General features: G+C 39.3%; 2 long non-coding RNA genes across 3 annotated transcripts in view; one reads left to right on the top strand and one right to left on the bottom strand.

The window, feature by feature from the left end:
* Positions 1 to 397: 397 nt before the first annotated feature.
* Positions 398 to 13,443, top strand: part of LOC141582659 (uncharacterized) — a 50,383-nt gene continuing 37,337 nt past the window's right edge. For both annotated transcript variants that reach the window (XR_012515613.1, XR_012515595.1), the window contains exons 1-2: positions 398 to 4,888; positions 12,981 to 13,055. This is a non-coding gene — a long non-coding RNA (uncharacterized LOC141582659). The remainder of the gene's footprint in view (positions 4,889 to 12,980; positions 13,056 to 13,443) is intronic.
* On the bottom strand, positions 7,552 to 13,018 carry LOC141583049 (uncharacterized). The gene is made up of 3 exons (XR_012516035.1): positions 12,959 to 13,018; positions 11,560 to 11,594; positions 7,552 to 7,708 (listed from the first exon to the last, which is right to left on the bottom strand). It is a non-coding gene; the product is annotated as an uncharacterized LOC141583049 (long non-coding RNA).

The raw sequence follows: 13,443 nt of genomic DNA, 5'->3' as shown, positions 1-13,443 counted from the left end.
CCTGATCATTCTATCAGAAACAGCGAGCCCCTCCCATCACTGTCTCTGAATCGTGCTTTATCATTTTGCTATTTGCCATTACCTAAAAAAAGAACTGCTTTCCTCATTAAAACAAATGCCTCATAAAGACAAGGACTGTGCTCAACCTGTCCTCTTCTCTACCCCAGCATTTAGAAGAGTGACACAGGGTTGGCATCCCAGGGGTGTTTATGGAATGGGGACCTTCTTGGCAGCCTGTAGCACTGTGACCCCAGCCTTTCCTATCGCGAACCCTTTGTTCTTATCACATTCTCCTGCTCTTCCTCCTCGTACTCTGGCTCTTTTCTGGGGGCTTGCCCCTCACATGCTGGTGGTCTTTACAGAGTTATCTTTCGTCCATCTTCTCTTTTTTCCCTTTTCCTGAGTAGCTGTGACTATAGGTGTATCCCACCATGTCCGGCTTGTCCACTTTCATTCTAAACAGTTTCTTTGCATTTGAGCAACTACTCTTTTTCTCTTTTTTTTCCCCAGAATGTTGCTGTTGTTGTGCAGGGTGGAGGGCAGTGGTGCAATCTTGGCTCACTGCAAGCTCTGCCTCCCAGGTTCCAAAGATTCTCCTGCCTCAGCCTCCCAAGTAGCTGGGATTACAGGGGTCCACAACCATGCTCAGGTAATTTTTTGTATTTTTTAGAAGAGACAGGGTTTCACAGTGTTGGCCAGGCTGACCTCGAACTCCTGACCTCAGGTGATGGCCTGACTTGGTCTCCCAAAGAGCTGGGATTACAGGTGTAAGCCATTGTGCCTCGCCTTGAGCAGCTACTCTTACTCTTCATTCCTTACCGCCAGCTCAGATTCATGCTCCAGTCCCATACATCCAAATGATGACTGCACTGCTCAGATTCATGTTCCAGTTCCGTTGATTCAAATAATGACTGCACACGTCACTCTGCTATCTCACAGGCACTCCAAATTTAGCCTGTATACAGTGAAGTCCCCCTTCTTCCAATCCAGCTTTCCCTCCTGCCTCAGCTCTCTCTCTCTCTCCATCTGGAAGTACCACTCCTGCTTCCCCCCAGCATGTGCTGGGCATTCCCAATGGCTGCAGCTCCATGAAATGGCCTGCATCTGATCCAGTGCTCATGGAGAGGTTTCTATGCAGGTGCCCAGCTGAGGCCTTCACCCCTAAGCTCTAGCTGGATGCTGAAGGAGAGGGTACTGCTCTAAGTATCCTTTCTCTCCAGGCCATGTAGTTGACATTCCTCTACCACATGGTTAGTGTGGGGAGGGTCAAACCATCCCAGCCATCTGAACAGGACTTTATATTCTGAATGAGTCTCACCACAGGAATTCTGGGAGAACCATGTAGAGGTAAGGACACAGCTATGGCTTGGCAGGCTAACTAGCAAAACCCACGTCCAAGTCTTAGTAGTTCCACATTCCTGGGCAATTTCCCGAACAGGCACAAGAGGTCAACAGGAACAACAAAGCATTCAGAGCAGCAGCTCCAGGTCAGAACTGTGGGGAAATACAGCCTGGAACTCAGCTTAGACCTACATTGGAATCTGTTGAGGGAGAAACCAGAAGTCTCTCCTGCTGCTTTCAGTAGCAATTATTCTGTGATAAGAAAAGCAATGGCATCATTTTAAAACATGACGATGATTAAACTCTAATATGTGTATTTACTTTGTTTGCATAGGTTTCTCTTAAAAGATCTGATGATAACTTTAGGAACTTTTATTTAGAAACACGGTCATACGCTGTGTAGGAGACCAGTTATTAAAGATGCTTTATAAATAAGAAATAGCTTACCAATGCTACGATTGCTCCTGGAGCTGTTAGTTTTGTGACTTTAGAAAGAGCACAGAAATAACTGAAAATGCAGTTGCGTGTGGGATCATCCTCAAAGGATTTCCCTGGAATATTTTCTTGCTGAAAGAAGAAGAAAGTCAATATACATATTCATTCAAGAAAACTTCTTAAGTACTCTTAAGATGGGGATGTTAAAATTGGTGCCCACATGTCCCTTAGAATAATCTTGCTGGGATAATATGTCTTTTAGTTCTAAAAATATAAACGGCAGGATCTTAAAATATTTTTGGTTTTGTGTAACCATAGGTGCTAAGGTGGCCCTGTGGCTATCATATGCCTGAAGCAGCAAGTTTTTAAGTTTTGATAGCACTTAAACAAATTTAACTTTAAATTGTTTTCTAATTCCATTCACAGAGTTCGTTCATATTTGTTAGGACTACTTACAAATATTCTTATTGTTTGCTGCTATAAAAACTTATCTTTTAAAATGACACATTTTGTTATTTGGATGGTATGTTTATTCCCCTTAGTGCAAAAATTAAACAAAGCTGTACGTCAGCTCTTACTCCAGTGTGACCAATTTACAACACTCCTTACATAAGATGATTAGACACAACTTAGTGAAGACTTAATGGTGGATGATTTTGACTTCATCATGAAATCAACACAACTTCATAAGACATAAACAGAACCTCAGAGAAAGTGACACTTACTGAAAGTGGATGTATTGGCTCATCAAAAACAGCCAGAGATCTATTTGCATATCTATAAAAGAAGAATGTGCATTTAAGAGATTAATTCACAAATGGTTAATATCTTAGTAAAGTATCTGCTGGGAGTAGGGCATGGAGGGCGGAGGGAGATACTTCTTGTTTGCTTTGGTAAAATTTGTTCACCAAAACAGTTGTTGCCAGTTTTTCTCCTGGATCCTGGCCTTCAGAGGGTTTCTTGACCTCTTTTTCATCAACACATCACGTTCTGAACTGGGAAGTCTTTTCTACATTGATGAGCCAGACTTGCCTTTAAATACTGACTCCCGCTAACAGGCAATGGTAAGAAGCTATGTCTATTTTTACTCCTCTAACCTCATGGTGGAGTGGAACACAGGAACATTTTAGGAAGCAGTAGTTGTTGGCAATAAGGATTTTAGAACTTTTTAGAATCCATTAAGATTTCCCAAATCTTTCTTTATTATACTATATGTTTGCTGAAGTAGTTTGAGCTACACACTTAATTGCCTTTTCATTTTAAAAGAAGGCAGTCTTTAATGAACTTTATAAACTAACACATTATGTGATTATTTAGGAAACCAGTGGTTTTCCTAATGTGGTCGGTGGACCCCTGAGATTCCCTAGGAGACCCATGATGTCAGAACTGGTTGTTGTTGTTGTTATTATAGGGTTTTGCTCTTTAGGATGGAGCACAGTGGTACAAACCTGACTCACTGCAGGCTTGACTCCGTGGGCTCAAGCAATCCTCCTGCCTCAGTCTCCCAAGTAGCTGGGACAAAATGTCCATACCACCATGCCCAGCTGATCTTTTCTTTTTTGTTTTTTGTCTTTTTTGATAGATGGGGTCTTGCCACATTGCCCCGGCTGGTCTCAAACACCCAATTCAAAATAATTCTCCCACCTTGGCCTCCTAAATAGCTGGGATTACAGGTGTCAACCACCATGTATGGCCCAAACTGTTCTTACAAGAATACTAATTTAACCTGAGAAGCTGATTGAAAATAAAACACACAAATAATTTATTACTTTTAAAAAGTATTAAGACATTGATTGCTTTCTTCCTGTTCAACACTTGTAATGACTGTTTAAAAGCAAACGTGGGTAAAACTGATGGTTTCTCAGTATGAATAAGGGCAGTGCTACCGAATTATACCAGTATTCGTTCCACTCTTCACGGCCCCTTGCAGTTTGTATCAAAGAGCATGTTTCACTGAAGAATGTCCTTGATGAAACAGTAAAAATTAATGATGTTACTAAATCTTGGCCTCTCTTTTTAGTATCCTCAGTAGAAAGTTCACATAAAGCGCTTCTGCATACTGAAGTATGGTCATGTTAAAGAAAAGCACTTGTGATTAAATTGTGAGCTGAACAAGCCAATTTTTCACAGTACACCATTTGTATCTGAAAGTATAACTGACTGTTATCCATAAAATTAAGTCAAGTGAGTCTGTCATTTCAAGGAAAATAACAAGTATTTCTCTATAATAAAGCTAAAACTTTCAAGCTGAAAATCTCAACTTTGAAAACTCATACGTACTACTGTGAGCTTGAAGGCATCTCCATATTTGAAGACATTTTTATAATGGTGGTGATACTAATGAAAGTGAGTTTTTGACACTCTAAGTAAACCAAGTAGCCAATGCATAATATTGTAACAGCCAGTAAGGGGACAGATCCATTTATTGTACAAGAAAGCTCAGTGACTATTAGTGAACGAATTCATTGATATGTACAATCCTCTTATAGCTATTTTAATCAGTTAGCACTTCTGGAGTTTTGGTGGGGTTAAAGAATACCCACAGTAACCTGATAGCTTTATAAATACGCCTCTTTCCTACTGTATATTTGCATGAGGCTAGGGCATCTTTTTACTGCTTCTTTCCAAATGAATTGCAAACAAAGACATAAACAAATACACTTTGGAACCCTTAATAATTTAAAAGATTTTTACGAACCAAAAAACCCACAAACGATTTACTGTAGCACTGTAAAATAAGCACTCTACAGCTTATAATGTCTAGAGTTAGGACCTGACAGCGTGTTGCATATGACACAAAGTGATGAGCTGGAATAAGAAGACAGGTTTCAAAGAGCTCACCTGTGCTTTATGTTGTAACATATTGCCATGGTCACACTGTGGAGAAAAACAAAAGTTGTAAGAACTGATTTTATCATTTGTTAGGTCTGAAGATATATTTCCAAAGGCGGGGGAGGGAACCCTCTCAGTGGCCCTGGAATCGTGTATTCAAAACAATATCATGTGAGCACTTTTCTTTTGTTTTAGTCCTCTGGCTCTACAGCAAAAACAGGAGAACCAAAATACTACGCAAAAGGCTGATAGAAGACTTGCGTCTGCAGATGGTTCTTAGGTATAAATGATGACATATTCTCCCTGTCATTTGCTCTTCTGCCCATAGAACCTTTCATTCTGTGCAAGTTACTTATATCTATGTGTTCATATGCTTACATTTAGGCCAGACAGTAGTGTTTTGCTTTTTAAGTTGCTAGGCCCTGCATTTCAGCTGATTTAGTACTCACCCATTTGTCATTATTTCCCTAAAAGCACAGAATGAATGTGCTTTATACCAAACAAAGTAATTTAAAATCGCCTATGCATGATTAGTAGAAAATTTATTAGTAAACAGCATAACGCATCCAAAAATCGATGACACTTGTAGCTCTCCTAAAATAAGCAGTACTAAACACACAGCGTAACACCACATCATACAATATTAATGACAGGTACTTTACATTAGTTTAAAGAAAGTATGAATGAACAAATACAACTCTTTGGATGTATGTTACTGTGTTACAAAGACATCCACAGATGTTGTGTGTCAGGAAACAGGGGCTTTTCTTTGATAAGGTCTGTCCTTCCATTCACCCTCAACATTTAAAATGAGGCTGAGAATAATTTGAGAAGGCAAATTGGAGTTGTAAAAAGTAGGCCTTACAACATTATTAGCATCTAAGAGAGATATTTCTATAGTGCTTCCAACAGTGTCATCTCCAAATTATAAGATCACAGAATTTGAAGTTACATGCTGACAAGGACCACCAAACCTCACGTGACACTCCATGCACCGCCCATTTTACAGTTAAGAGAACCAAGGCTTAAGACGGATTCACCCAAGGTCCCTGAACAGTGCTCCTGTAAACTGCAGGTGTTCAGAAAACACTACGGTGTGGTATAAATTGAAGCATATGCACACATAGATAGAAAAGACTCGCACAGATGAAAGGCTTTATGGGTAGAAAGAAGAGCAAATGACAGGGAAAACCTGTAATTTTTATGTTAGAACCATCACTTTTTCACACAAAGGAAGCAGTAGCCTCCACATTTGCTGCACACTGGATCACCGGGGGAGCTTTAAACAGGACCTCAATGTCAGCTGGAGACATTCTGATTTAATTGGTGCTGGGCATGCTTTAGGCATCAGGGTTGTCGGTAAAGTTCCCCAGGTCATTCCAATGTGCAGCAAAGTTGGGAATGACTGAATTAGGGTGAAGCATCTGGGATGCTTTTATCCATATAATGATGTCTCACATACTTCCTCATTTTCCTAAAAGGCTTGTGAGTGTCCAGAGCCGGAGGGAAGGTGGAGCTGGGAAGATGCATGTGTTTGCAGACATATGTTTTGAAGAAACAGTATAAGTGATTCTAATATGGCTCACTTCTTCCATTGAGAACAATGCTCTACTAACCATGAAATACGTTTTTCAAAATCTTTCCTAAAAGCCAATTTTCTATATTAACTTGCTCAGTAAACCTTTCTTTCATCAAAAGCAAATATACCAAATAATCCCTTCTAAAACTGGAGAGTAAATTAAAACTTACTATGCTTCAAAAATAGACTTCTAGTCCAGGCACGGAAGCTTATGCCTATAATCACAGCATTTTGGGAGGCTGACTTGGGTGTATTGCTTGAGCCCAGGAGGTTGAATCCAGCCTGGCGAACACGGCAAAACCCCTTCTCCAAAAATATATATTATTTTGTATATATATTTCAATTTTTAAAAAAATCTTGTAAAATTTAGACCACACTGAAAGAAAAAGTAGGACTTTCACTTGTTTGAACAAGGGCAAGCTTAAAAACTACTTTTGAATTGCATACTGAGACATTAGAATCTTTTGAAATCAGAAGAAGTCAGGGACTCTAGCCAAGAAAGAGTGGCTTTTTACTTAGGACTGAATACAAACATTAAGTGATGCCACCATACAGATCAAAGCTCAGGGCTTTAGACACAGGTGAAGTCCAGTTCTTGCTGAAACAGAATTGGATCTCAATTATTGTTATACATGAGAGAGGAAAGTCACATTATTAGGAGTATTAATGGCCATTTTTGATTAAAGTAGAAGTTACTAACAAATTAGCTTAAAACTAGTACATTAGAGACAAACTTAAGCTTGTAACTTAGTCGTGTTTATAGACTGGAAAGTGAAGTTAGGGATAAGGACATTAACATTCTGAGGTACCACTTGTCAAACTGTTTTCTGAATATCAACACTCATAATGGAAGGACATGTTAATAATATTTTTTGGACATCTCCATTGGAGCTGGCTTTTTAAAACAACTTGAAGCCATCTGTCAAGGGTGTTGTGAAAGGGCATCTCTGATTGTGGCCTATGATGTGCTGGTGCATGATGGGAAAATTTAAATGCAGATACACTATGGTGCCACTGGAGGACAAGCTGTTCCTTCTTCCAAGAGTAGTTTCCAAAGTAGTGCCCATCGTGCTAGGCCTATGGCCCATAAAGAACTACTAATTTTTCCTAGAAACATCCAATAAAAAGCACCTCTCCTGCCCATTAGGTTCAATACTGTCATAACAGAAATGCATCAGATAAAGAGCTGTGATTATTCTGGGATGGCTTATTTGCTAACTGGCTTTCCCTTTTACCACACAGTGTCTAAGATTAAAAAAATTCATCCTTAGGTCCTGAAAAATCCATATATCATTGACATCAGCTTCTTCAACTGCCTGCTGAAAAGGGCAACCAAATGGCTGAACTAACAGCGGATGGCCTGCATGCTTTTAGCATACGGGGTCTGTCACTCAGCCCTTGGCAACCTCGTTGTACTCACCATCCTAATATTTGGCTGAGATCAGGCTTGCTGACTGTGCTGTTATCCAGGAGTATGGTGGAACACGAGCTGTATTTTCTATCAAGATGCCATGGAGGTATCTGAAGAAGAAGGAAGATAGAGAAAGACATCACAGTAGGATAAACTTACCAAAGTTTGGGTTTTTTCCCTTTGTCACAATGTCAAACAATAAGGCATTAAGGTATTTTTTATACCCCGTGACCTGTCCGAGTGTGGTATCATGTGCAGCTCTATGGGAAACTCATTGGAGGCTCTCGTCACAGATGATGTTTGAAAAATGGGTTATAAAATGCTGCCCTTGATATGACACTGATCATCAAACCTGGCAAGCCACTATTATAAATTCCCTTTATAAATAATGGGAAACATTTATAATGGAATTTCATGTTCTTTTTCTGATGCAGGAAAAAGCACTGAGATTTTCTATTTCTGTTATTCATTAACTGCAACAAAATATCATACATTAAATAATATTGACACAAGAGCATTTGATTGCAGTAAATGAAGACCTAATACTACATTTACTCCCTTACTAATCCTTAATGTGTGCATTCAAGAGAGAGTGCCATGGAACCAGTGTGTTAGAGCCAGAGAGTGTGCGTGCCAGAGCTGCTCAGTCACCAAACAAGTGAGGGGCCATAGGTCTCCCTGGGCCTGTTTCCTTGTGGGAGGATGGAAAAAGTACTGCTTTTAAGACTCTCTCACATCCAAAAATCAGATGATGAAAACGACTTTTGGAATGTAACTTTCACTTCATGTTTACATAAGACTGCTATGACACTACTCAAATGAGAACTTCTGAGAATACTCTGCATTCGTTTCAAAAGTTAATTGATTTCATTCTTTAAGTTATTTGATGCACATTATGGCACATTCCTGCCTCACTCGTGCTGCTCTCTGTCTGGAATATTTATTCCTTTCCCCCTTGTCCCAGCAAGCTTGACCTCATCCACCTTCTGGGATCCCTTTGCCTGCAGCCACACCACAAAACACTTCTGTTTTTGCGTACTCATCAGTCTAATTCACTGTGTGTTACATGCTACAATTGCCTGCAGGGCATCCCCCTCATGAGAAAGTGAGCCTCTCCAGGAGAGGGAGAACCCCTTCTCTCCTACATGCAGCTGCTTAGCACAGAATGTGGGAGAAATTAAGGAGTTCAATAAGAGCTTGACCAATATTCAAGTCAGTTACAGTTTGGAAAGTAAATCTTCCTAAAGATACAAATGAGTGAAAATTCATCCACAGTGCTATCAGAGATATGACAGTGAACCTTTTGAACCCTGTAGAAAATCAACTATCTCTAAAACACTTTCAAAATATCTATTCATTTGTTGAGAGTGCGATAGTCAATACGGAAACTGCCTCCATTATATTAAGTAAATGTTCCTGCTGGGCAGGTGAGGTGGTTTACTCCTGTAATCCCAACACTTTCATAGGCTGAGGTGAGTGGATCACACGGTCAGAAGTTCAAGACCAGGCTGGACAAGATGGTGAAACCCCATCTCTACTAAAAATACAAAAATTAGCCAGGCGTGGTGCTGGGTGGCTGTAATCCCAGCTGTTGAGGAGGCTAAGGCAGAGAATTGCTTGATTCCTGAAGGCAGAGGTTGGAGTCAGCTCAGACTGTGCCATTGCACTCCATCCTGGGTGACAGATCAGGACTCCATCTCAAATTTACAAAAGGGAAGTGAGAGAGAGAGAGAGAGAGAGAGAGAGAGAGAGAGAGAGACAGAGAGAGAGACAGAGAGACAGAGAGACAGAGAGAGAGAGAGAGAGAGAGGGAAAGAGAGAGAGAGAAAGTGCTCTTGTCTAAAAATAATCCCAGTAGCCAAATGCCAATCACCAAATAGTTGAAAAGATCAACAGCTTTATTTAAAACCACAAAATACTGATTATTTTAACTGGAAAAAAAATAACTCAGATGAGTTTTCTTTCCTCCTCTTAATATGCTTGTTTGCATCATGTTATCACACTGTTCCATTAGGGTCTCTCGCAAACTCATTAAAGACACAACAGGGTTGGATCTACTACTAATCAGCCAGTATGAAAAAAAAGGCAGGGTACAGAGAAGATCTCGTGGTTGTTTATAAACCTAAGCTGCATTTAAACATTGCTAGTAGCCAACAATCCGAAATGTCCATAGAGTCCAACAGCATTTTGCTGCTTTAGATGCTTTGTACTGCAAATTCACTTCTTTCTTAACCAAAATCCAAGATGTTTTTGAACAACATTACTATTTGAAGGACCAAATTACCCTTTAAGATAGAAATGTTTTAACTCCAGCAGAACTCTTATGTTTCTTAAGCTATTCTGTGATAGATTACATTAACAGTGTTATGTGATTATATGTGTATACTTTTGTTGTCTCAAAAACAAATATGGCATAAAAAATAAAAATGGACTGATTCCGATACTTTCATTCAAAGGGAAAGAAGGTATCCCTTAATGTCACTACTGTTGAGGTAGTGCAGCTTAATACTTTAAAATAAGAAAAGTCAATTCTGAGGAAAATTCCATACATGAGAATAAAAATAACAGGAATAACGCACCAAAACACAGACTAATTGGTACAGCCTCAGGTGAAATCTGTCCCGGTTTTTTTAAATTAAAATTTCCTATCACTCACTGTGACCTCCACCTTCAAGTTCAAGCAAGTCTCCTGGCTCAGCATCCCGTGTAGCTGAGACTACAGGCATGTGCTACCATGCCTGGCTAGTTTTTGTATTTTTAGTAGAGATGAGGTTTCACAATGTTGGCCAGTGTGGTCTTGAACTCCGGGCCTCAAGAGATCCACCTGCCTCAGCCTCCCAAAGTGCTGGGATTACAGACATGAGCCACCACACCCGGCCGTGGAGATCACGGTTTTCTCCCCACTTTTTATGACATGTTTTAGATGTTTTTAAAATAATTAATGACTTTTAGCTCACTTGAAAATTTCCAACACTTTGTGTGCTAACAAAATCGGCTCCATCTATGTTGCACAGCAATGGGATCACATGGCAGGTACGGAGTTTGAATAGAGTTATTACACAAGCCCTGAGTGGAAAAGTGTAATGTGCTTATAATAGGTATAACTAGAAAATTGTCTGAATTAAGGTCATAATTATGTTCCATTAAACTTAGATTTACACTTACATATAGGTTCTAAATGTGGGTTAAATATGATGGATTGACCACAAATTTATTTTCTCTTCCTTCTGAAATGTCACGAGAGTTAGTCGTAAAATAAACATTATACACAGAATCAGGAGACAGGATTGACAGCAGATGATTCTGAGTCAATGTTGCAAGGTGGCAAGCAGATAGAGGAGTGGTAACTGACATAAAAGCACAACCCTGGTGCCCACAGGGAGTGACCTGAACAGAAACAAGCAATCCCGTGTATTTTGAAGAACCCAACACAGTCACCGAAATCATAGCACATGGTACCTGGGAAGGTAGGGTGAAACACAACAGAGCCGGCAAGGTCAATAGTAAGTCTGTGGTTAGAACCGTAGGTCCACCTATCCTCCCATCGTAGAAGGAATGTGGATGTGTATTCCCTGGATATATTACACCTGAAGGTTTCTGAGCTCAGACCCACCAGGGATGAAACCTGGGAAATGGGAGAAAATGGCACACACAAAGGGAAACTCAACCTTGCTTCCCAACCCTGCTTCCAGAAAACCAGCAGCCATGCTTGCACCGCCCAGGCAATATCACAACCAATTTAAATTTAACTTAAAAGTCACACAGCCTTAAAAATGGGCACAGTAAGTTAAAGACTTTCCTGCATAAATCTAACACTTAGGAAAATAGAAAAGAGTTAGAAAATTCACCTAAAAAGGATCATGCTAACAGCACTGGGTCCCTGTTACATTTCTAAGGAATCATGACAGATCGACTTTTAATTTAAACAATTAATTTCTTAACTTTTTGAAAGTTTACTCACAGAATATATGCGAAAGCTTCTCCTCTTTTCTTGCACTAAATGTAAAAATATAACTAATCAATTTTGGTATAATAAAATACCATAGAATAAAAGTAGTTGCTAGTTATCATCACTATATAAAACAAGATACATCTGATTATCGCTATATAAAAAATCAATTAAAAAATTTTAATTTAAACAAAATTTAACATTTAAATAATCTGGCATGATGAATCTCTGAGTGTAAAATCTGAAAACACAGTTTTACTTCTTGACCTAACACATATTCTTTTACGTTCAAATGAAAGAATCCCCGTGTAGATAAGGAAAGGCAAAACAAATTAGGGAATGTCTGTGATTACATTTCAACATCGCACGTTGAAATGTAATCCCCAGGGTTTGAGGTGGGGAAGTCTTTGGATCACGGGGGCAGATCCCTCATGAATGCGTTAGTGCCATCCCCTTGGTGATTAGTGAGGTCCTGCTTTGAGTTCATGGAGGAACTTTTTAAGGTTTTGTTGTTGTTACTGTTGTTGGTTTTCTTCTACTTCCGTACATTCTATGTGTGAGAAGCCCATGGCTCTTGGAAGAAACTGAGAAATTTAAGAATCCTAACCAGAAATTACTAGCTCAAGTCAGACAAAGTCCTCACAAACTATGAAAATGTAGGTGAACGACTCCTTTTTCTTGTGCTGCATTAGTTCTGATGTTATTCTAGAACCCACAGTTCTTGTATTCTTGTCGTTAAAATTAACTGAAAAACACGGGGTATGGCTTTTTGAAAATAGAGTAAGATAACAGAACATTATGAAACATAAGCAACAGTACAGAAAAATCCTACAGTTCTAATTCTCATCCTAAAACAGGCAGGATATGGAAACTTTACACTAGTTTCACACACTAAGGCTAATATGGAAAACAGCACAGGGCATGTTACGTTTCTATTACATTGCAATGAAAAAGTTGTAGCATCCACTTGGATGTGACTGTGGTTAGAGCACTGTGAAAAAGGAGGCCAACATCACAGATCCAATCTAGAACAATGGATTCTTTTGATTTGCTGCAGTGAAATCCAAGCTGTGGCCTAAATCCTATCAGTCATTATTAAAACATACTCTTTAGAGCAAGGGAAAAATGTCAAAGACGTATGAAGAAAAAGGCATAAATCCGTGACTACTACACTAAATCATGTGGCCAATTAATTGTGTTGGTGAAAATGTCACCAAATGTGTAAACACAAAGTCTGTATGTTTCCAAAACAGTGACAACTAAAGGAAATTATATCACATGTGAAAATAAGTAAATCTATGAAAAGTTGAACATTTTTAACTAATATCTGAGTTTCTCTAAATACTCTCTGTAATATACAAGACAGAAAATGTTTAGGTTTTCCTTGAAAGCAGAAATAATATTGTCTTACCACTCATTTGATACTTTCTCAGGAAGAGTGTGCTTGCCCTTGGACGGTCAGAAGCAAGACCTGTAGAGGAAGAAGAGGAAACACTGTCCTAAGTGAGGTGAGTACAAAAGATTCTTTTTAAAGCGACATAGCCATTTTAATCACTTTTACAGTCTTGAGAAAAGCTTTTAGTAATAAATGTCAAGAAAATAAAGGCACCAATGTCCCAATTCCACTGGAGAATACAGAAATCACAGAATCTCTGCATGCATGTGGAGTAAAACCGGGCTGGGGCTGGAACTTCTTTTTCAACCTTGCACCTAAATAAACGGATGCAACGTTCAGATGAATCACATATATGCCCTCCTCCCTCTACTTATCAAATATAACCACCTTCCTCTAGGCTGCTATTACCAGCACATTTCAGGGAAAGTCTCAAGCAGGAAGAGATGCTGTGGTCAATTCCTGTGGTCAGACACCAGCTCAGTATTTCAAATGTCTTAAAA

Source organism: Saimiri boliviensis, chromosome 1, assembly GCF_048565385.1.
Source record: "Saimiri boliviensis isolate mSaiBol1 chromosome 1, mSaiBol1.pri, whole genome shotgun sequence".
NCBI lineage: Eukaryota > Metazoa > Chordata > Mammalia > Primates > Cebidae > Saimiri > Saimiri boliviensis.
The sequence above is the reverse complement of the archived record's forward strand: the minus strand, read 5'-3'. Positions and strand labels throughout refer to the sequence as shown.